Here is a 23,521-nt window from a genome sequence, read left to right as displayed (position 1 = left end):
CTCCTGCAGGGGTGATGCTAAATGCTAAATGCTAACCTCCAGATTCCTATAGGGATAATGCAATATGCTAAATGCTAACCTTTAGATTCCTGCAGGCACAATGCTAAATGCTAAATGCTAACCTGCAGGCAGCTCCAGCAGACCTCATGTCCAGATGTGTTTGTTTGGGACTGAGGTTGAAGTCACTTTTCTCCAGGAAGTTGATTCAGTCGGGAGCGGCTTTAGAGGAAGAGTCGTAAAATGTTGCGGTGAGCAGAGGAGCGGTTCTCCAGCTTTGATCCTCGGCCTGCAGTTGTTCCTGTCAGTAGATGTGAGCCTGGTGCCGCTCGGAGCGCCGGACCCCCCTCCGCTTTCCAAATCCCCGTCTCCTGATAATTTTATCACGGCCCGCTAACTGTAACCGAAGAGGACGAGGCGTCGCTCGCCAGGCTCTTCGGCTTGTTACCGCGACGCAGCGTTCAGAAAGAGACGCTCGGTTTAGCAGTCAGTGTTCTCACAGTGAGAGGGTCGTGGGTTCAAATACCAGGCTGGCCTGTCTGAGTTTAGTTTGCTTTTTCTCCCTGTGTGTGTGTGTGTGTGTGTGTGTGTGTGTGTGTGTGTGTGTGTGTGTGTGTGTGTGTGGAACATAGGAATAAAGAAGTGTTATAGACTTTCAGAATAAAGGTGTCGCTGATGTTCTGTTGGTAATTTTCTCAGATTACTGGTGAATAGAAACACGTCCTGTTTGTTGATTAGTTAAATATATTGATTTAGTTGTGGTTTGACAAAACAGCCTCGTTACATAAAGCAGCAGAACGTATGTTTCTTATTTTCTTTCTGACATTTCTTCTATGGAACGGGGTCATTTATTGCCGATAGTTTGTAGATTGAGGTCGAAGCGACGATGGGATCAGATCCACAGTGTTCCTCTGTTTCTCGGTCACTCACTAAGAAACTTCCACATCCTGAAAACATGGTGAACAACAAGCCGTCGTGTCGGCGCGACGCCGCTAATCAGGACGCCGTTCCCCCCACATGATCATGATTCCACGGGGTAACCGCAGCGGCGCCGCGATTTCAAAAATAAAAAAGACTCAACACCCCCCTTCTTCTTCTTCTTCTTCTTCTTCCTCTGAACTGACTTCTTTCCACTACAAAGAATAATTACTTTTCCCAACTCCGGCACCATAATTGGTTACTACTCTTTTATCTTATCTATGTGCGCATAATTATCACAGTCATCATATTAGATTATTTCATGCATAATAAATGAAGTCAAACTGTGTGTGGGGGTAATTAGCATGTTAGGATATGTGCCACGATAAAGAGATTTGCTCTTTCCCTCTGAGAAGAGGTAAAAATGTTTGACACGTTCCTGAAAAGTGCGAAGAGGATTTAAAACCTCTCGGTATCACAAACCCGCCGGCTTTTGTTCTGCCGCGTGACGCCACGTGTCTTTGAACGCGTCGCGGCGCTTTTAATGGCTGTTACCTTGGACTGCGGATCTGGAGCAGACGGTATTTATATGCAGGAGACATAACAAAAAGATGGAGACGCCGGTGAGAGGGACCAATGCGCTCCTTGACTTTGGCAGCCGTAGATCTCGTTGAATGGAAATGACAGCTGTGTGCGGCACTTCACTCAAGGTTCCCGCCGCCAGCGCGCTCTGATGGGCCGCTGTTCATATAATGGAGGCTCAATTAAACATTTTTTGTGTGCAACTTTTTGACTTATAAGCCGGTTTAAACGTGGCTGTCCTTCAGCTGGGATGAAGCTTCCAAACACTCCACTGTCACAGAGACTCTACCTGCACAGGAGCGGCGTTTGCCGCCAGCGTCACGCTAACGTTCCTCCAAACTGTAAGAAAACGGAACCGAGCGCCACCAGGTGCTGGAAACGGTCGGTCCAGTGGACGAGCTTCAGATCGTCAGTTTGATGAAGGATCTGGTTCTAATGGGTCAGAGGATCTCCAAGCCTGCGGCTCTGGTTGGATGGTCCCGGTCTGTGGTGGTCCTGGTCTGTGGTGGTCCCAGTCTGTGGTGGTCCCGGTCTTCATTGGCTCCAGTCTGTAGTGCTGCAGAAGTTGGTTCTGGTTCTGATCAGAAGCTGTCAGATTCACACTGTTTGTTGTATGAAGCTACAGAGTCGTCAGGGTGTTCAGGCTGACCGGGTTCTCTGGGTTCCTCCAACCATCTGAACGTTGCTGGATATTATTGTGAAGTGGTCATAATGTACTGGCTGATGTGTCTCCTGTCAGGTTGGAGTCCAGTTTCCATCTGAGATGAAGTTTGAAGTTTGTTGTCTATTTTCAGCTAAAAAAAAAATCAAGAAACATGAAGAGTATTAGATGTACGATGGATGGATTAGCGTTGTGCTTACCTTTAGCTCGTTAGCTCGTCAGCCCTGTAGCCTGTTAGCTAGTTTATGTATTGATCCCGTTGAATGAATAAAACAACCGTAATGTCCACGATTTACTTTAATTAAAGAAGATTTTATTTCCTGATGGAGGCACCACATCCACCGTCGGAGGCAGATTTCCAACATGAATTGATCTCATTCAGTGCAGCTGATTTTCTTTCACACTGGAAGCAAATTTAATCTTCAGATCAGTAAAAAGTTAAATCAGGATTTTAAATATGAGGTTAAAGATGAAGGATGTGTAGCGGTGACATATTGGTGCTAAAAGAAATTCACAGACAGCTGTGAATGAATAAAAACCCCAACTCCTGGGATGTTACCCCCTGTCAAGTACCCCCACCCCCCCCCCCACACACACACACACGCACGCACACACACCACCACCGCTGGCACGGCTGGGGCATTGCTGTGGGGTCAGTGTGGGGCAAACGGGGCAGTGGAAGGTGACAGCCCCGCCTGAGGGCCACATTTGTTTGTTTATCTGCAGAGCAAACACCTCTGGGGCGGCTTTCAGGGTCCTGGTACCCGGCGGGGCAGATCCTTTAATGCCCCGGGCCCGGCGGGGCAGATCCTTTAATGCCCCGGGCTCTCGGCTACAGACTGGCTGTGTGTTGGATCGTATCACAGAAGTCACCTTTCACTGCTTCAAACACAACAGGTGGACCTGTCCTCACCTGAGAGGAGGGATAAGAGTAATGTCCAACCCAGACATCGTCTGGTCTCAGTGTGAGGACGATGATTTCCTCTCAGTCCACCATGTTCTCCAGTCGACACCAGATCAATCCAACCAAACGGAAACTGCTAATGACTTCCTCTCATGTCTGCGGGTCGCAGAAAGGTTTCCTCTGAACTGAAAGTGCTGCAGCTTGTTAGGCGAACTCGTTATTTTTGGTGTTTTCAGTTTGAAGGACTGGGGATATTCAGAAGATGGTGTGTTTAGAGAAAAACTTCCTGGACACATTAACAGCTGTGAGGCTGCTGGAAGTCTGCGAGCGTTACGTAACGTCAGGCCGACAGGCTGCTCTCACACTGTGATTCAGCAAAGCTGATTTGGCACCTAGCATGTGGCTAAGGAAGTTAGCATTGGCACAGACTGGGAGTTTGAAGTGTTTGGTTGGTTTTGCAGGAGCAGTGAGAGTTCCAGATCACTCTGTGACCATCTGCTGGTCTTGTATGTTAAAATACATGAAACTGGATGTTTACAGCTTCGTTTGTGGGGTAATATGCTAGCTTTAGCCAAAAGGGCTAAAAAACCCAATAAAATTCATTACAAAGAAACCAGTGGACCCACTGACATACAATTAACCGTTTCCATCAAATCAGCATCTGTAACTGGCATAAATCCCCGTGGTGGATGGGCTCGGTCACTTCCTGGTTCTCTGGTAGTGACGAAGAAATGTTCATAAAGTCTTGATCTGCTGAGTGGGGACTGTTTCCTGCCTCTCCGAGGAGGAAGAGGGGTGAACTACTTCCTAAACCACAGTGACAAAAACATTTCCTCCAACATCCACACTGTTGTCGAAAATACTGATTTAGAAAAACGTTCTGGCTGTGACGTCAAAGCTAAGAGATCTATATGAACTGCAGCATTCAGAGAAAAAAATACTAAAATCTATTGATGTTCTCGAACATTTAGTCTGGGAACTGCCTTTGTTTTAACGTAAAGTACGTGTATGAATACCTAGAGGAACTGAACAGTTTGATCTGCATGCATGTGGTGTGCATTATTGTCAGATAAATATGATTGTTTAAAATGAAAATAGATTAAATACAGAATATCACATTAGTGCTAAAGTGGAGCTCACTTGGAACATTTAGTGTTTTCAGAGGTAAAACTGCTTCTTTAGGTCATTTTGGATTTGGTTCTCAGACGTTCTGGTGACGTTCTCAGAGGAATCAGACTTCATCAGATTATTTCAAGGTTTACTTCAAGGTGCTCTAATAATCCTTTTATGTCCTGTTAATATTGGATTAAAACCATGTTTTGTGTAAAAGTAGTTTATGAAGTCGATTCTGAATTAATCTGATTCGAGATTGCTAGAATTCAAAATGCAGCCCAGAAACCGTTGTTTGGATGAAGTTGGGGTAAAGGAAGGATGGAACACTGCATTCAGGAACCAGCATCAACTTTTATCATTTAAACTATAATTTTAATCTGAATGGATTTGAAGGATTTCACTGCTTCCACCACTCTTTATGCAGGTCGACTGGAGTCAGCCTCGTGCTGAGCTGGAGAACGTCCGATTAAAGTCAGATTACATTCAGTGTGATGCTGGTAATATCTGGCAGGGAGCGTTTCCTCCTCTTTAACCCTGTGGAGAAAGGAGACGTCACTTCCATCAGGACAGAAAGGATTCGTCACAGCATATCGACGGACTCTCAGGGCAACGTTTATTGATCTGCAGCGCCTCTTCTTTCAGAGCAGTGAAATCCCCCCACAGCCTCCCGAGCCTGTCACAGCAGGGGTCCGGCACTCGGGCTCTTTTTCAGCTCGCCGCGGTCCTACGTGTGTGTGTGCTCGTGTATATCTGTGAGTATCAACAGCCACGTTATGCTGGCTTAGGAGGATCACTGCGCTGGATCAGATGGAAGCAGGTCATCTAGCGTTCCTCAGCAACCCGCCGTACTCTCTCGGTTTTTATTAGAAAGTCCGAACTCAGCAGTGTTTCCCACAGTTCCTCCACCGAGCGCTTCCAGACTTGAAGGTCGCTCCTATAATTTACTGCATTGTCTTTCATGGACACAACAGCAGGTTCTTTTCAAGACTCCGGTTCTCCGTGCATTTCCTGATATGATCATTTCTCTCGTAGCAAAAGGCAAACCGGTCAGATGGAACCAGACTCGGAGCGCAGAAGACGGAGAGTCTCCACCTCTGAGTCTGGTTCTGTTAAAGTGCCTTTCCCCTCCACTCTCGCCTCTGCTTCCTCGCTCGTAGAGGCCCGTGTTGTTTTTGGCACCAATCAAATGAAACTGAATTGAATTGAAGTGAACAGACAAAAGACTCTGTATCAAACGTGAACGAGTCAGAAGCAGGAGGATTGGTTCTGTTCAGGTAACGGTGGATTTCGTGGTTCGTAAGATCCATAGAGAACCTACCGTAGCCATGAAATCCATAAAGAACCTTGTTTTGGGATGACGTTCTAGATTTCTCTGAACTCTTTCTGAAGTTTCTCTGCGGTTCTGTAGCATCTTTCTGTTGTCATGCAGAGACATCTAGTGGCCACTGACTGTATCTGCCCCTATAGATGTCACTTTTTAAGATAAATAAGATGTTCTGAGCCATTCGCCGTTAGAAAGTGACTTCTCCTGTGGGAACTGCGGTGGTTCTCTGAGCTGTTGTTCCTCCTTTCACAGCCATGTTTGTGACGGACATGTTGGCATGTCAGAGTCGCTCCTCAGTGATTCAGTTTCACTTAACACCTCTAAACACGCTGCTACAAAACACTTTTATGTTCCTGCACCTTTCTTCTCCTTTAGTCTGGGAATCTTTTTCACATCATTAGCCTCCATTTGGATAATCTCTTTTTATCCTGCCAGTCTGCAGGCCTTTTTTCCTTCCCGTCTTTTGATGCGGCCCGATTCATTAAATGGAAGAATCCACTGGTGGCTCTCAGGACCGCTACTTCTTTCTCCCAAAGTCTTTACCGAGAGCCCAGACTGGAGGAAATTAGACGGGTCTCTTTTTGTTTGCTCAGTCCATCCTGACTCATCACGACGAGGGTATTTTTAGCCGTGGATTCCTGTTTGGCTCCCTCCTACCTCCTTTTCTTCTGCCCGGCTTGTGAAGCGGTGTCACATTCTGCCAGGAGCGGAGGAATTATCAATGTCAGATATCAGTCGATTAGCGACGGACTCGCAGAGTTCGACTGTCCCGTGTCACGCAGGATGTTGGATGTGGCATGTTTGGAGCAGCAGGGTGTGTGTGTGTGTGTGTGTGTGTGTGTGTGTGTGTGTGTGTGTGTGTGTGTGTGTGTGGGTGTGGGTGTGTGTCTTGTCTGGCGCAGCTGCCTCCATCAGCTGCGTGCTCGTTAAACGTCGGGCTTAAAGCGGCGGTGACGCGGCGCCGGCTCCGGTTACCCTCCTGGGAATACCTGCTATTGTCACCGTGAGCTCGGAGTGATTCCCAGGAATTAGCCTCAAACGGTTGAAGTTGATCTGGTGCAGATAAAGATTCCCAGCGCCTTCCCAGCGCCGCTCGCAGGAGATGGCCAGGCGCTCAGAAACACACTCTTCTTCCAGTCGCTCACTTCCTGTCGCTCACAGACGCCACCGACTCGCTGGTGTTTATTGTTCACTGAACCTTTATTTGAGGGTTCGACTCTGAAAGCGGCTGCTTGTTTCCTTTCATCCACGGCCGCAGCGCCGGGATCTGCTGAAGAATTGTGTGAATTTAAATAACAGCATGCGGGAGTTTGAAAGAGATTCGATTTGAGCCGGAACAATGTGGAGCGCCGCGTTCAGTGTGTGCCGCTCGCCAAACAGTGAACGGCGCAGGACTCCAGGAGCCGAGGCCAGAGAGGCTCGGCGTAGAGGCTGGAGAGTCGAGAAGCGGAGCAGCGAAGCAGCGAAGCAGCGAAGCTCTGCGGGAACGTAGAACGTCCGCATGCTCAAAGTCCAGAAAGCAGAGTTCAGCACGATGGAGGAACCATCATGCTGGTGTGCTGCCATGTCCAGACGATTACCAGATTTAGTAGAGAAGTGTGTTCTGGGTAAAGCTTCTTGGCTTTTGAGCTGGACAGCGATAGTCCCGACCCAAATTTCTGCTATCTGGAGGTTAGCATTTAGCACTTAGCATTGTCCCTTTGAGTTTAGTTATTAAACGTTATAAATGAATCAAACATGAATGGACTGAAGTTCATGAGTCTGTTAGACTTCGCATCCAGCTGCAGCTTGTTGAATAAACCCCCTGACCCCCTCGACCCCCCCACAGTGTCGAGCCGGTACAGTAAAGGTGTCCGACTGACCCCGCATCCTGTTTGCGAGGGGAACAGGAATATTTCTGATTGTTGCACATCCTGCCGGCCACTGATCTGTGGCACAGGCAGCTGCCGGGTACGCCGACCGATTTAGCTCCATTGTTCTGGACCGGGCTAGCGCGCGGCGTCGGGGCGTTGCGTCAACGTGCGCCAGAGACCGCGGCGAGTTTGGGGCTCACGACGCTGCTCGCGTTATCATGCAAAATTAATTGTTTGCCTCCCTTCCCGTTTTATGTCCCCCTGAATCTTGGAGCAGTAAAAAACCTGCCTGTGTTTTACTGAAATGAAATTATGGCATAATGTCACTTTCGCTATTAGCACTGAGAGTCTGTGCATGCCAATTGATCCTGCTGTTGTCATGGCAACCTGAACCACTAAACCTCTGCGCAGCTGTTGTTATGGAAGCCCCGGAACAGCTGGGGGGCCGTAGCTGCCGAGGGATTGTGGGAAGCAGGTCTTCTGGTCCTCCCTTCACACCTTGACCCCAGAACTCCTGCTCGACGCGGCGCAGGAGGATTTAGGAGTCTTAAAGACGCCCATCTGGAGTGCGTTTTCCAGATTCCATACCGCGGCAGACAAAGTTTGAGGCAGAAGTTGTGAATATTCAATCACTCCCGTGTCTTCCTCCAACCTGCTCCGGCACATAAAGAGCGAGCGAGCGGTGAAATTGAAGGAATCAAATGAGGCTGCGGCGTCTCCCAGGGTTCGCCCGGCGCATCGGAGCGTATCCCATTATTGATATGAGCAAATGTTGTACACAGTGCAACAATAAAACAATCATTTCACAAGAAGCACAACTTGTCCAGGGAGCAGTACCGAGCAGGTCCAATTCCTTCTGCTGTAATAAAGCAGGAAGCCTCAGCCGAGAGCAGAGCCTCGTCCCCCGACCGCCGCTTTAATGAACTCCGAGACACAGTGGAGCAGAGTGATCAGCAGGGTGATCAGCAGGGTGATCAGCAGAGTGATCGACAGAGTGATCAGCAGAGTGATCGACAGGGTGATCGGCAGGGTGATCAGCAGAGTGATCGGCAGAGTGATCAGCAGAGTGATCGACAGGGTGATCGGCAGGGTGATCAGCAGGGTGATCAGCAGGGTGATCAGCAGAGTGATCGACAGAGTGATCAGCAGAGTGATCGACAGGGTGATCGGCAGGGTGATCAGCAGAGTGATCGGCAGAGTGATCAGTGGGGTGATCAGCAGAGTGATTGGCAGGGTGATCAGCAGAGTGATCGACAGGGTGATCGACAGGGTGATCGGCAGGGTGATCGGCAGGTGGTCAGCGGGGTGATCGGCAGAGTGATCGGCAGGTGGTCAGGGGGTGAAGCCTCCTCAGCTCCCCGAGCGCGGCCTGCTCCAGTACTGTGGTGTTTTCTAAACCGACTTCAGGACCGTGGTGTTTTGGACAAGCGTCAGCCTCCGCTGGTAAAAAGTGAAGATGACGCTGAAGTACAGGAAACTGTAATTCCAGAGAAATTCCAGCAGGGGGCGATGATGTTGGTTTCAAAAAGAGCCCGAGTCTCAATAGAAACCGTTCAAAAATGCTGATTTTGAAAGTGCAAAATAAAATATGAAGCATCCGGTTTCAAACCATGTTCTGGTTTCTGTCACTAGTTCCATCAACCGAGTCGTCTTCACCAGACTCTGGTTTTCACATAAATCCTCTGTTGATTTTATTTTATAAGTTAAGTTGTTGCATAACTCAGCCAATCACAGTGTGATGCGGTCACCTGATGCGGTCACATGACAGGCTGGACCAATCACGTTTACATCTTGCTTCAAATGTTCGATATGGAGACGTCCTGCTCAAATCCTCAAAACGGGATTTCAGTAACGCTGTGGAGGACGCCATGTTGGCTCCGCCCATCTTTATAAACAGTCAGTGGTTTCGTGGTTTTGTGAGCTGACCTCCTCTCACATGGAGATGTAAATAAAAAGCCCTGATTGGCCAGGTTTCTGTGGGACGGTGGATGTTTATTGTATCTCCAGTCTGACCTAAATTCAGGCCCACATGGAACTTTGCCTCCGCCGACGTGATTTACGACCGTTTGGCCGTTTGGACCCGGAGAGCCGCTGCCTCCTACCTGAGGACGCGAGCTTCAGGAATGCTAATGTTTCCTCCGAGGCTGAGGCCGGGAACGCGGTGATTAGACCTGCAGCCCCCCGGGTGGAGCCGCTCGCCGCCCGCCCCCCCACCCCGACTCCCGTCTGCAGGAAGGTCAGCGACGCTCCCCGCGGGGTCACGGGGGGCGGGGGGAGGAAGGACCCTCGGAGCTCAGGGAGGGCTCGGGGAAGGATTACCCAGAAGCTAAAATGTTTTCTTTGTGGCTGAAGGAAACCTAAGAAATGCTCTCAGCCAAATCTCCTCCGGTCCGAGGGGAACTCCAGCCGCCGCCTGATTGGCCGAGTCCGTCGGAACGACGGTCGGTTAGAAATCCCCAGCTCCCTCCTCATCCAGGCTGCGCTGCACTTTTCAACACGTCCACACATTTATTTTGTCTTCTACGCTGCATTAAGTAGAAGAAGGGCTGTTTGTGAGGCAGTGGTTAGCACCGTCACCTCACGGCAGAAAGACCCCGGTTCGATTTCCTGAATTTCGGAGGTTTCCACCTTTTCTTTAAGAAGAGAAACATTTCCATCCGGCTCACAGACTGACACAACCTGGAGTCTGGTTTATGCTTAAAGACTCTGGAAGTCATGCTTAGATTTACTCATGGTGGGACTTCAACCGGTGAAGGATTTCCTTCACTTTCTGTCGTGTTTTTAGTGATTATTTCGAACATTTATCAAACAAATCCACGACCTGTTTCACTGTTTGAACTCTCCTGACAATGTTTCCCGATGTTCAGAATGAGGAGAGACGAGAGAAGAGCCGTCCGGTCTCATTCCCTCCTCCTACTCTTCCTCTTCCTACTCTTCCTCTTCCTCCTGCTCTTCCTCTTCCTCCTCCTCCTGCTCTTCCTCTTCCTCCTCTTCCTCTCCGGTCCGTGCAGTTCTTGGTAAACTCCCTTCAGATTTCTCCAGGTTCGCTTCCCGCTGTGAGGCTGGCCAAACTCCCACTGTTCTGGGATCAGGTGTCCACGACTCAACGCTTGACTGAACTTAAATCTTTTGCACGTGAGCCGCGTCGCTGCGACTCCTCCTCCTTCTCACTTTTTAATCAGCTCACCTCGTCCGTAGAGAAGCTCGGCTGTAAATCCGGTTCATTGTCAACAGCAGCACTTCGCTAGGAGAGACTTTCACATGATTTTGATGATGGTTTCATTTCGAACTCTCTGAGAATGTTTCTCAATATGTTAACTTGTGTGTGTCTTTGTATTGTGGGCATAGGTTGAAGTGATACACACATGCCCAGGGAGAACATGCAAACTCCAGATAGACAGACTCCAACCAGGAACTTTCTGTCTGTGAGATGTCACAGCGACCCACTGCACCTGTTTGAATACAGACTCTGTGATTCTGCTCAACCTGAATGCAGGGATCCAGTGTTGTCGTTAACTTTCAGTGCTTTTCTGAAGTGTCTTCAGCAAAACAACCACATCTTTTTCACTGTGGTATTTTCAATTATTATGACTGTATTATTATTTTCATGTCTAAACAGATGAAACTGACTGCAAACTATATACAACATTGATTTCATTTTAACTGCGTTAGTTGAATTTCTCACTCCAACCTGAAAACTGTCCAGGAGGTTTAACAATCGTCCGCTTTGAACAAAGTGTGTCTGAGTTCAGTGGTGCAGCAGCAGCTTCGTGTTTATCAGCTGATTCCTCCTCTTTGTTCCAGGATTTTTGGTAAAACTGAGACAGATCGATGCTTTTACACTCACTGCCTCTTTGCTCCATCGAACAGCTTTTTTGTTTCTTTGTTATCGATCATGAAGTTGCAGCTCTGATCTGTGTCTCTGTGTCCACAGGCTTTGGCAGGAAGTCGGGACCTTGCTGTGGGCGAGCTAACTGTGAGTCCTCCGTTTCCTGTCATGCCACGTCAACCGTGCACGTTTCCGCTTGTCCACATGAACCCAATGAAGCTGCTCCAGTAGTAGTTTAGTATCAGTCAGGACATCTATAGAAACTTTTATTTTATTTTTTGCTTTATGGTGGTTCCTAGTCCCTCATGGTTCCTTAAGTTTACGGATTCCTGAAAGTTCCTGATGATCGTTGATAGTGTCTTAATATTCCTGATAATTCCTGAAGATCCATGAGGGTTCTGAGGTTTCATAGAGGTTCCTGAAGGTTCTGGTCGTCCCTGATAATCCCTGAAGGTTTATGATGGTCCCTGAATGTTCTGATTGTCACTAATCATTCATAAAAGTCCCTGATGGTCACTGATAGTTCCTGGTGGTTCTGATAGTTCCTGAAGGTTCATGAGGGTCCTTATGGCTCCTGACGGTACCTTATAGTACCTGATGTTTACTTGTGGTTTCTGACGTTTACTGATGATTTCTGAAAGTTCCTGATGGTTCTCGATAATCCATTGTAGTGCATAGTTCTAATTCCTGACAGTTACTGATAATCCCTAAAGGTTCTGATGTTTCACAGAGGTTCTGGTCATCACTGATACTGTCTGAAATTTTATGTTGGTTCCTGAAAGTTCTGATAGTCAGTCGACTGTTGTTCTTCAGGGCTCTTTTAGTCTGGATTATAGTTCTCTACTTGTCAGGAAGAAACTTCCAGCAGAACCTGGGTCCCCCAGTTCCAGGAGCTGTTTGGTTCGGAGTCAGTGAGGCGGAGGGGAACCAGCGGTGGTCCACCCTGAGTCAGATTCAAGTCCAGATCCTCCTTCAGCATGCACACACACACACACACGTGACCTCTGACCCCAGCAGACAGATTATCGCTGTGGTTTTGGAATCAGGAACATTTTCAGCTGTTTTCAAACATGTTTCCATTGAAATGAAACCAGACGACTTTATACTGAGTTCATTCAAACTCAGAGTCGATTTAGATGAAAGACTGAAATCTGGTTATTTTCATTTATCTTTATTTATCCATCATTTAATACATCCTAGTACGCTCAGCCATGTTTCATAAAGGTCGGAGATAACAGTGAATGTACATCCCTTCGATGCTAACCAATGCTAACCTGTGCTAGCATCTTTCATTGAATTAGCCTGAATTGATTGATCTTCCCTTCAGTGTAAAACTCTGATTTTCTCAGTATTTGCACTGGTTTGAGCAGGAACGTTTTGCTCTGTGTCTCCTGCAGATGTTGTTTTTTTGGTTTTTATTCTGTACAAATCCAGTTTTTGTCAATAGAAACTCAACAACAGTTTTCATATCATCAGGCGAAGGCAGCAGCGTTTAACTTGGCAGGTGCGTCGCTGCTTCCATTTAGTTTTCTGCTGTTTGGACACTAATTGGTGCAGGAGGAGCCTTTCTTCACGCCGACAGCTCCGCTCAGACGAGATAATTAAGTGTTCGCGTCGCCGGCGCGGCGGCATTGTGATGACTGGAAGTAACACAGCAGCTAAAACATCTCTGTTTTGACACCAGAACAAACATTCCTCGCTCCGCCGTGAATAAAACACTTTCACACACTTCAAGCGTTACAAGCGGGGCTCCTTGTTGCCGCCGCGACTTCGGCTCAGATGCACTCTGCTAGCGGCGGCTAGCTGGGTAGCTAGCTCAGCAAACAGCTGATCACAGACAGTTTCCTGCTCTTTGGTCTCCGAGCTGCTGCCTCGAGGTTATCCGAGTCGTTTGGTTGCGAGGTTTTGACGTTTCTGATTTGTCGCGGTTCCGCTGTGTAAAGACCTCCGGCTCTCAGATGGACGTGTGGTCCGCGGGGAACGCGCCCGGCGTGACCGCAGATCAGCCGCCGCCGCTGACGACGGGATGTGGAGACAGTGGACTGTGACTGTGGAGTTCCCAGGTTAGAGTTCCTTCAGAAACACGGAGCTCCATGAACCATCGTCAGCTTCTAACGACATAGCCATGCGTGTAATTTGACTCCAGCATCTTTCTCCAGCCAGCTGTTGCTGGATGTGGAACACATGGCCTTGACGAAATGGGGTTACTATAACTTCTGGACTGTTTCTGCTTGTCCTCCGTCTTCTCTGTGAGATCAGACTCTGGATGGAACTCAGTCCCTGCTGTTAGTCCAGGGTTGACCTGTGGACAGAACCAGACTGGGGACTGTGGGGGATCAGGAGACGCCGTCTCTGCTCGACTGCCAGAGGTGGTCTGCTCTGAGCCGTCTGTCTCTTCCTACATGTGGGTCGGACTAATCGCACAGCCAGTCTCCATGTTGCCCCCACCCCCACCGGCACCCCTGGCCCCCCCACACTCACCCAGAACCTCCACCCGGATTCCCCACCAAGGATTGTTTTACGCTTAATTTTGTTAGACTTAATGAGATTTCCCTAATTAAATCTCCTCCTGGTTGGAGTTAGAGACCCCCTCTCCTCCTCCCCTCACATCACCCCCCCCCCCCCCCCCCCCCCCCCCTCCACCCCCTCCTCCCTCCGCACTCACTCCGGCCCCACGGAGAGATTTTTAACAGAAATAAAGCTTCCTTTCATGAAGAGCGGCGGCTGGCGGGCTCGGGGAGACGCCACTCTGTGGATTTGTAATTTCACGGTGAGACGCTCCGATGCTCTCGAGACGGCTTCTTCACGTCTGACGAGGACGAGGACGCCGCCGCCGCCGCCGCCGCCTCCTGGTCCGTCAGCGACGCAGACGTAGCCGAGGCGTGCTCGCAAACCCAGTGACGGAGCTTCCTGTTGGAAACGTGCACATGCTCCACGTGCACGGTTTGAATCCCTGTATGAGCTGAAAGGGAAGTGCTGCCGGGTTGGGGGGGCTTGAGGGGTTTTTGGAGAGGGGGGTCCCAGCAGTGAGGACTTTGAGGGTCGTCGTTGACAGCAGACACTTGCCCTGCTGTTGTGGACCACTGTTGGGGAGGTCCGCCACCCCTGTTTCCCGTTTGAGCCCTGGACACCCGGTGCCAGTTCCTCGGCCAGAAACTCCATCACACCCCCTCCCACTGTGTCCATTGTAGACCCCCCCCCCATGCACACACCCGGCCCACCAAAGCCTCGGGTGGGCAAGTGGGCAGCTCGCCCGCTTCAGATGGGCGAAAACCCAAACTGATCAGGTTTCTGCCACCTGTCATTCAGCTTAGCAGGCAGGACAGGGAGTGTGTGTGTGTTCTGTGTGTGTGTGTTCTGTGTGTGTGTGTGTGTGTGTGTGTGTGTGTGTGTATGGGGGGGGGGGGGGCGGTTACAGATACCATGGCAATCTGGCAGTGAGCCTGCAGCCTGCTATTGTTTCACCGGAGCCTCCTGCACTTCTGGAGGGCTCCTTTCTACCCCGAGCAGGGGTCGCACGGCGCTCCGGCTTCTTCTTCTTCTTCTGCCATTAAACCTCCATTTTTTACAAGAATCCTGCGTGAGAAGTGACGTTCAGGCACCGCAGACGTCACGTCAACGTCACCATCATGTGGTGGAAGTGTCTCCACATTCTGACGAAACCCAACAAACGAAGAGGAAACTACAAATCTAACCGTTCCCAGAGTGTTCGTGTGGCTGCCGGGTGGATGAATCGCCTGTGGGTGGATGAAACTCCCGTCGGGTGGATGAATCGCCCGTCCGGTGGATGAAACTCCCGTCGGGTGGATGAATCGCCCGTCCGGTGGATGAAACTCCTGTCGGGTGGTTGAATCACCTGTGGGTGGATGAAACTCCTGTCGGGTGGTTGAGTCACCTGTCGGGTGGATGAATGGCCCGTCGGGTGGATGAATGGCTCCGTCCACCAGAGGTTTCCGCCGTTTCTGCTTCTTGTTTACTCCTCCTATGACTTGCCCGAAGCCACCAACACTTCACTGGCCACAGGTTTTATCCGCTGGCTTTATGAGCGCGATCAGACCAACACTTAAACCTGAAAGCTTTCTCGCCGCGTCGCTGCGGATTGTTCCAGAAGCTTCTTTATGGAGCTTTACTGCATGTGGAGGCAAATCTTTTGGGCCCATTTTTGTGGATTGGATTTTATTACGACGTTCACTTTATCTTGGCGGTGAAAGGCACTCGGAGGACACATCGCCAGGCTGAAGTTACGCCGTCGGTTTATCCGCCGGAAAAACTCCAGCAGCATTAGCGTTAGCGTTTATTTAAACCGCCAGTAAACGAGCTGAGCGGCAGCAAGACTGAGGACCTGTTAAAACAAAGCACGCGCTACGAAGACATTCAGGAAGCTTTAATAAGAGATTTAATAAGAGATTTAATATTCAGGAACGACATCTATACCTGCTAACAGCTAGCATGAAATGTTAGCATCAACTTCAGCAGTTGGTAAACTTTAATAAACCTATTTATTTGTTCTAAATTTAGAATATTTATTAAATAGAACAGAACAGAAATATTTTATTAATCCCAGAAGGAAATTCTTGTAATGAAGCTCTACACAGAATTAACAGAATTTGATGTTTGGCAGCATTAGCGTTTAACAAGTCAACATTGGCGTCGCTAGCTCTGGCTTTTAGCTATGCTAACACATTAGCATTTGCTGACATTAGGTTAGACTATTTGTCACATGCATGAACAAGTACAACCAGGCTCTACGTGCACAAAAAGATGCAACAATAGGACAAAAATATAGATTATAAAGTAAAATACAAACAATGCAAAAAAAGCGTAAATAGGTAAAACGATATTATGCAATAAGCTCAAACTGGCAGAAATCAACACAGGCATGGAATAACCTAATATAATATAATATAATATAATATAATATAATATAATATAACATACTATACGGAGCAGCACAGGCTGCAGGAGTGAGGAGATGCTGCCGGAAGCTTCCGGAAGCTTCCAGAAGTCATCGGAGGAATTTATCCGCCCAGCGCAGCAGGTTGATACCAATGAGACGCCGGCTGCTGCGGCGCCGCCGCCGATGTGTTTTTTAGCTCTGCTGCTTTGGGAGCAGCTTCCCCGGCCGTCCTTCAGAGGTTTCCTTCAAATGCACACATCTGGAAGTGAATATTAATACACTGCAGCAGATCATGTTAGACCGAATGAATCCTCAAATAAGACCACGAAATACTGATAATGTCCAGCTTTAAAACAGCACTCACAAACTCTGAAACACATCCTCGCAATGTATAAACATAAATATTTAAACCAGTCTGACATGTTTATCATGCTCATTTAGATCTCTGGTGAGAAAAAATAAAGGAAAAATTAATTATCGCACCTTTAAATGTGTTATTTTACATTTTCATGGCTTACAATCTAAAACTATAAAAGAAAAAAATAATGGAAGTGTTAAAGTGTATTCATGTAACCGCTGCAGAATGTGTTTCACTGAATGTAAGAAGTTTATGATTTTATGTGTTGAAGCTAACATGGTGAAGCTAAAGGTGCTAATTATTGATTTTACTATCTCATCTGTTCCTTTATGTAAAAAAAAAAAAAAAAAAACTAAACTAAGCATTAAAGCTTTTTAGGTTGAATAAAGACAGTTAATGCTAATGCTAAGCTATACTGCAGCTATATTCCTACACGTGACACATTAGCATTAGCATTACTAGCATCAGCAGTGTTAGCAGGTGTTTCAGGTCGATCTGTGGCCGCTCCTCTAATGTTTTTCGCGATCTTGAAGACATATGAAGCCGGTTCGACTCTGGAAAGCAGCCGAGAGCAGGCCGAACACGGCTGCGTGCCGAATGTACCGAACGCAGCGGTGTGCTGAATGTACCGAACACGGCGGCATGCCGCTGTGACCTCGCCATGACTGGATCCGGAGTCCTGCTCGTGTTCTTGGTGATTGACTTCACTGTGTGATGCACATTTCCCATCAGCCTTCTACCTCGGCGCTTAGCGTCAGATCCATTTCTCCTGGCCCGGCTCTTTACCCCACCAGCCCTAATTGTAATTATGTTGATTTAACTTAGACACATGCGGCTCCCTCCCCGCCATCTGAATGGAAGCTTATTAGTTTGAATATATTTTTTTTATATTTATTTATTCCCATTTCTCAGGGTCCCTGTCGGCATTTCCAATTACTCTTGTCGTGCGGCTGTAATTGCCTCCATGCTAATGGCCGCCAGACAATCGTGCTAAATGAGGTGAGGCCGAGAGGCTAGGAGCCCGACTTCATTAAGAGCTAATGGGATTTTAGAAGGGGGACTGAAGACCCAGCTCATCAAAAAGAGGGAGATGGAAGGAAAACAAAACAGATGGAGGGGGAGAGCCCAATCACCGGCACCAGGAAGGAGGACCAGGTTCCTTCACTTCCATGAGAACGCCGCCAATTATACCCCGGACGGGGACGGGGGACGGGGGACGGGGACGCTGTCCTTACAGGAAACACAGATTTTTACGTCTCGCACAAACTCTTTCTCTGTTGTTATTTGGCAGAGCAGCCAGGATGTATAATTTATATATTTGAGCTGGAAGTGGCCGTTCGGTCGGAGCCAAGTCCTCCCACGGCTTTCACACGTCGCTCAGACCGGCGGCGCCGCAGACCACACAGACGAGCGCGGCGGCGGCGCTTCCTGGAAGAGAAACGGCGTGAAGACGGCGTAAACCTGCAGCCAGGTCACATTCGGCGTCTCCGCTCACACCCGCCATCCATCCGCTCCCCCTCCAAACAAAGGAAAACCGAAACGCCGACGCCACACGGATCTGGAACAATGAAGCTCCTCGGCGCCGGCAGGCAGACCCCCGGGTTCTGCGATCATCGTTAACGGCGAGCGAGCAACGTGGGGGAGAGTTTGGTTATAAATATAAAGAGAGCTCAAACTAAACTGCTCCACTTCATCTTTATCTGGTAGAACTTTGAGATAATTTCTGAATAATTCCAATAAGAATAATAATAACAGGAATAAACTAGTGAATATATAAATGGTTTATTTGTCATAATGAATGAATATCTCTGTACGGGCTTCATGTTCAGGATTAACTGAATATGACTTGAAGACATGAAGTGTAATAATTTAAGCAGAAAGTGAACATTTATTGAGATGAAGTGAATTTAAAGCTGAACTCACTGAAGCCACACGTCCAATTAAATCTTAAACATTTGAAATAAAAGACATTTAAATTGATATATGACAGATTTCTGCTGTTCCTGCGACTGATTGATGCTTTTTGTTTTTTTTCCTGCTTCGCGTCATCCTGTTAAAGCTCGGGTAGACGATGTTGTCCAAAGCTCCTGTGATTGGCTCCTCAACACTACTTTTTCAGAATAAAATAATCCACTGCGTTTCACAGATGGTCTAAAATAGTTTGACACCATCACTTTCAGATATTTCTGGAGGATCCACTTTAATACTTTGTCATAATCAGGTTTATTGATTGAATTATCTTATAAAATTGGCCAAGATTATCCTCCAAAATCTTTGGTATTCCCAAGAAAATACATAATCTGTGGTGCTTCACTCCCTGAAAGAAACACCCTGTTTTTTTGGAAAAAAAACAAAAAATAACACTGGTTGCTCAAAACTCACGATGGTTTGGACCAAATGGGTTTGTTGAGCATCTGAAGAAGGATCTTCATGTTGATCTCTGTAAACTTCAGATTTTGTCATTAAATCATCTCATTTATTCAGATTATCACCTCTGCTTTCTGAACTCAAATCAACAGTCTGCTTGGTTTCTCTGCTTCTACGCCCAAAAACAAACCTTTAAAAAGACAAAGTTTGTATAAATGTTCTTCAAGACATTTCTATATTAGTGCTTTTATAGTTCCAGGCCTCAGAAATGAACCTTGCTCTGGATTTTTGATGTGTTTTCATTGAGCTCTCAGTTTTTGTGGAGACATGAATTCAAGCCAACATTGATTTGTGAATCAATCGGAGTGTTTTATTCTGTTTGATGGAGATCTGACTCCAGAACAGTCGACTCACCCAAACCTGCAGCGTCTCAACATGAAGACCTGGAGCAGCGTTTTTCTAGGCCCAAAACACGAAGCCCGTGGTTTCTGCTTGAAAACAACCAGGAATAGAAACAAAACCACAAAACAGCTGGAATCGACACACAACGTGCAACAAGCAACACGCAACAAGCAAGAAACATGCAACAGTCAACACGCAACACGCAACGAGCAGCAAGCAATACACAACATGCAACACGCAAGAGGAAACATGCAACGGTCAGCACACAACACGCAATATGCAACACGCAGGAAGCAATACACAACATGCAGCATGCAAAACAATATGCAACAAACAGTATGCAACGAAGCTGAAAGCTGGAGCTGAAGGAAATTATGGTTTTGATTGGAGAGACTTCTTCTCATCAGACCATCAGCATCACCGTCCTTGAAGACGTAAAGATTCGTTTCTGGGGATTGAACCTTGTTGTGCTGCAGAAAGTCTTCGTTCATTTAGATTAACCAGCAGCGCAGAACATCGTGATGGTGTCTTTGTCTCATTTGATTCATTATTTTAGGCAGTGAGGATCACATGATCCATATCCAGCTTGAGCAGGAAGTTCTGGAAACCTGGACTCTGGACTGGAACCAGAACTCTTCAGGTTCTTTCTGAATGGACCTGATCAGATCAAGATCTGCAGAGCGACCAATTTACAAGAACATTTTGACTCTCTCGCCCAACTGAATCAGGTCAGCCATGTTTTCTAATATAACCTGTGGCTTTAAATCCAAAAGTCCAAATGAACAGTCAAAGAAAAATGGGCATGGCTCTGGTTTGACTTTTCGATCATCCCAGCAAACGCCGCCGCGCTGGGACCCAGGACTGAACAGACAACGGTAGAGATGTCTGGAGTTTCTGCTGGCAGTGTTGAATTAGCATGAACGTCCCAGTAAGCAGGCGAGTGGGTGAAAATCTGCTGAAGGCTGCACAAGTCGAAGAAGCTCCACACTATATTTAACATCACTGCGGTTGGAAGGAGGATCGCGTGCGATTAGATGTCTAAACAATTAAAGGTCTATTCCCCGGTGAAGACTCGTGTTCTCTTTGTGCTGTATGAAGAAAAACTACCAGCTTTTCCGTATTCCGATGCTTCTGTGTGGCCTCTGAACTGAAACGAGTCAAACACCGAGACTCCAGAGGACTGGAGAACACGTGAACCTTCTCTAAGACTTAGAAGATTTGGTTGAAGCACAGACACACAGCCAGAACATCATCCAGAACATCGTCCAGAACATCATCCAGAACATCATCCAGAACATCGTCCAGAACATTATCCAGAACATCGTCCAGAACATCGTCCAGAACATTATCCAGAACATCGTCCAGAACATTATCCAGAACATCGTCCAGAACATCGTCCAGAACATTATCCAGAACATTATCCAGAACATCGTCCAGAACATTATCCAGAACATCGTCCAGAACATTATCCAGAACATTATCCAGAACATTATCCAGAACATCGTCCAGAACATCGTCCAGAACATTATCCAGAACATCGTCCAGAACATTATCCAGAACATCGTCCAGAACATCGTCCAGAACATTATCCAGAACATCGTCCAGAACATTATCCAGAACATTATCCAGAACATCGTCCAGAACATTATCCAGAACATCGTCCAGAACATTATCCAGAACATCGTCCAGAACATCGTCCAGAACATTATCCAGAACATCATCCAGAACATCGTCCAGAACATTATCCAGAACATCGTCCAGAACATCGTCCAGAACATTATCCAGAACATCGTCCAGAACATTATCCAGAACATTATCCAGAACATCGTCCAGAACATCGTCCAGAACATTATCCAGAACATCGTCCAGAACATCATCCAGAACATCGTCCAGAACATCGTCCAGAACATCGTCCAGAACATCGTCCAGAACATCATCCAGAACATCGTCCAGAACATCGTTCAGAACATTGTCCAGAACATTATCCAGAACATCGTCCAGAACATCGTCCAGAACATCGTCCAGAACATCGTCCCGAACATTATCCAGAACATCATCCAGAACGTCATCCAGAACATCATTCAGAACATTATCCCGAACATCGTCCAGAACATTATCCGCAGCATTAACAGCAGAATCTGTTCATGCCCTCCTGGTTCGACCACAGATTCAGTGTCTCACTGGTTTCAGTCACGCGTGAAGAACATGCTGAGTTCTCATTCAGGGACCGAAACCAGATCCTGAGGTGGAGACGAAGGACAAGAACCAGTCCCAGAACGAGAACCAGCTCGAGGACAAGAATCATCAGATGATAAGAACCAGCCTGATGAAGAGAACAAGATTCCAAGATTCTCCAGGAGGAGATCGAGGTTTTCACCCAGAACTCTAACGGTTTATTGATGGATCAGCTTTTAAAAAGATGCAAAATGAATGATCAGTTCAGATTCAATCAGATTAGATCAGATCAGATTATTTCACACATGACTCGTATGGCAGTGAAAGGCAGTGACTGTCCCTCAGGCTCTGTGAACACCAACACATTTAGAAACTGGCCAAAAGTAAAGAAGAAAGAAGAAAAAACACAAACCGAACAAACAAAAACAACAACACTACACAACTATACACACAACACAATACACAGGAAGGACGAATGGGGAGAAACGGGGAAACTCCTGGAATGGGAACGGTGTGTTTGAGGCTGCGGCACCAACGGTCTGCCGTCTCTGTTCTGACTGGAGGTCAGAGGTCATCCTCTCTTCAGCTCAACTTCATACGTTCCTAAAAACAAACAAACAGCTTTAATGTTTGAGTCCCTGACCTCTGCTCTGGGTTCAGTCCTGAAACTGGTTTCTAATAATGAATTCATGATCCCGGTTCAGTTCGTCTCTTCTAATCCAGCCGATCCAGGATCTGAGACTGGATCGGTCCGGAGAGATCTGGCGGTGGTGTTGTGAACCCGGCTCGGGCTCAGCAGAGTCCCGATGGTTCTCACAGAAGCATGAGGCAGATGTGCGTAATGGTTGGAGGCCCGCCGGGTGTTTGGGTCCCCGATGCGCCGTCCGGGGCCGCGCCGGCGGCGGGATGCTGCCTGTGGTTTTAAGGCTCTGGTAGGAACAGCTGTCCTACAGCTGCCATCTCCTCCTGCCTCAGAAGGGAGGGGGGCGGAGCGGGTGGAGGGGGGGGGCTTGAAAAACAGTCCCAAACCTCCTGGGTCAGAGCCCTGGTATGGTGGTCTCCCTGGCAACTGGAGCTGAGACTGTGGAGGGCGTGTGTGTGTGTGTGTGTGTGTGTGTGTGTGTGTGTGTGTGTGTGTGTGTGTGTGTACACACTATATGTGGGAGAACAATCTGTCCGGTGGGGTTGGAGGTGGGGGGGTCGGAGGGGGGGTCAAGGCTTTTACAGAGTCGATCCTCACTTTATCAGTTGCCTCCCTCACTTTAGCCGCTATCGCTGTGTTTGACTGAGATCATGTGGAACCAGTCCACAGCGCCACACACACACACACACACACACACACACACACACACACACACACACACACACACACACACACTCATTTTTCTCAGAATCAACAGGACTGATATTCTTCCTCCTCTTCTTCTTCCTCAAACGATGAACCAGAGCTCCTGTTAGCCAAGGGAGGACTGGGGGAGAAAACAGGAGGAGGAGGAGGAGGAGGAGGAGGAGGAGGGAGAGCAGTGAAAAGAGGTGAGACGACGGGGGGATGGGGGAATGGGGGGCTGGAGGGGTGAAGATGGAAAAGAAGGATGAATAGAAGAGGAAAGTGGATATGTGGAGATACTTGGCTTCGGCCCCATCAAAATAATGGCTGTCATGCTAACTCAACCCTCCTTCCTCGCTCTCCGTGTGTGTGTGTGTGTGTGTGTGTGTGTGTGTGTGTGTGTGTGTGTGTGTGTGTGTGTGTGTGTGTGTGTGTGTGTGTGTGTGTGTGTGTGTGTCATCCACAAACTGCAGAGAGTGTCTGAAATCAGCTTGTTGTTTTGTTCAGAAAGCGAACTGTTACTTTAAAAAACAAACTTTCACAAAAGGCCACCAGCAGGTCGCTTTTTTTTTTAAAAAGAAAAAGTTTTTTCGTCTTTAATTTAAAACTTTGATTTCCATCCAAAGCCGCCCTCCAGCCAACCTACAGCCGTGCAGTGGTTTCCTGGTAATTATCCTATACGCTGCGCTTCTCACACTTAAAGTTGAACGGCGGCGCCCACAAACCTTCTGGAGAGAGAGAGAGAGAGAGAGAGAGAGAGAGAGAGAGGGAGAGAGAGTTGTGTGTCCGTTCGACACAATGAGTCGGAGACAAA

General features: G+C 47.7%; 1 long non-coding RNA gene across 1 annotated transcript in view; it reads left to right on the top strand.

The window, feature by feature from the left end:
• The window catches only part of LOC115395626 (uncharacterized), a 54,397-nt gene that overhangs the window by 9,021 nt on the left and 21,855 nt on the right, over window positions 1-23,521 (top strand). Inside the window, exon 2 of the long non-coding RNA XR_003932301.1 lies at window positions 11,287-11,328. This is a non-coding gene — a long non-coding RNA (uncharacterized LOC115395626). The remainder of the gene's footprint in view (window positions 1-11,286; window positions 11,329-23,521) is intronic.

This window comes from Salarias fasciatus, chromosome 10 (assembly GCF_902148845.1).
Source record: "Salarias fasciatus chromosome 10, fSalaFa1.1, whole genome shotgun sequence".
Taxonomy (NCBI): domain Eukaryota; kingdom Metazoa; phylum Chordata; class Actinopteri; order Blenniiformes; family Blenniidae; genus Salarias; species Salarias fasciatus.
The sequence above is the reverse complement of the archived record's forward strand: the minus strand, read 5'-3'. Positions and strand labels throughout refer to the sequence as shown.